Genomic DNA, 1,697 nt, shown 5'->3' on the forward strand with positions numbered 1-1,697 from the left:
TTATCCACCTCTGGATTTTCATTTCGATCCCCATCTTTTCCAATTTAACCAGTAATTCCTCATGCGGTACCGTATCAAACGCCTTACTGAAATCAAGATATATTAGATCCACCGCATTTCCCTTGTCTAAAAGTCTGTTACTTTCTCAAAGAAGGAGATCAGGTTGGTTTGACACGATCTACCTTCGTAAAACCATGCTGTAATTTGTCCCAGTTGCCATTGGCCTCAAGGTCTGTAACCACTCTCTCCTTTATAATTTTTCCCATGACTTTGCATACTACAGATGTTAAACTAACAGGCCTGTAGTTACCTGGGTCACTTTTTCCCCTTCTTGAATATAGGAACTATATTAGCTAATCTCTAGTCGAACGGTACAACCCCGAGTTTAGAGATTTATTAAAAATCATCGCTAACGGGCTTGCAATTTCACTCGCCAATTCCTTAATATTCTAGGATGAAGATTATCCGGGCCCCCCGATCTACTTCCGTTAAGCTGTTCAAGTTTGGCTTCTACCTCAGATACCGTAATGTCTACCCCCATATCTTCATTCCCATCAGTCCCTCTACCACTATTCCTTAGCCCTTCATTAGCCTCATTAAAGACCGAGGCAAAATATTCGTTCAGATATTGTGCCATGCCAAGATTATCATAGAATCATAGAATTCAAGATCAGAAGGGACCATTATGATCATCTAGTCTGACCTCCTGCAAGATGCAGGCCACATAAGCCGATCCACCCACTCCTGAAATAATTCTCTCCCTTGACTCTGCTGTTGAATGCTCCAAATCATGATTTAAAGACTTCAAGTAGCAGATAATCCACCAGCAAGCGACCCCTGCCCCATGCTTCGGAGGAAGGCGAAAAACCTCCAGGGCCACTGCCAATCTTCCCTGGAGGAAAATTCCTTCCCGACCCCAAATATGGCGATCAGCTGAACCCCGAGCATGCGGGCAAGACTCTCCAGCCATACCCTCTGGAAAAAGGCTAACAATATCCTATCATTGTACTAATTACCAGTGTGTCACTTAATTGACCTATTGACTAAGCCCGTTATCCTATCATACCAACTCCTCCATAAACTTATCTAGCTTAATCTTAAAGTCATGGAGGTCCTTCGCCCCCACTGTTTCCTTCGGCAGGCTGTTCCAGAATTGCACTCCTCTGATGGTTAGAAGCCTTCGTCTAATTTCAAGCCTAAATTTCCTGACTGACAATTTATATCCGTTTGTCCTCGTGTCCACATTAGCACTGAGCTGAAATAATTCCTCTCCTTCCCTGGTATTTATCCCTCTGATATATTTAAAGAGTGCAATCATATCTCCTCTTATCCTTTTTTTTGGTTAAGGAAAACAAACCGAGCTCCTCAAGTCTCCTTTCGTACGACAGGCCTTCCATTCCTCGGATCATTCTAGTGGCCCTTCTTTGTACTCGTTCCAGTTTGAATTCATCCTTCTTAAACATGGGAGACCAAAACTGCACACAATACTCCAAATGAGGTCTCACCAACGCCTTATATAACGGGACTAGCACCTCCTTATCTCTACTAGAAATACCTCGCCCTAATGCATCCCAAGACCGCATTAGCTTTTTTAACGGCCACATCACATTGCCTACTCATAGTCATCCTACGATCAACCAGGACTCCTAGGTCCTTCTCCTCCTCCGTTACTTCCAACTGGTGCGTCCCCAGCTTAT

Source organism: Mauremys reevesii, linkage group 12 (assembly GCF_016161935.1).
Source record: "Mauremys reevesii isolate NIE-2019 linkage group 12, ASM1616193v1, whole genome shotgun sequence".
NCBI lineage: Eukaryota > Metazoa > Chordata > Testudines > Geoemydidae > Mauremys > Mauremys reevesii.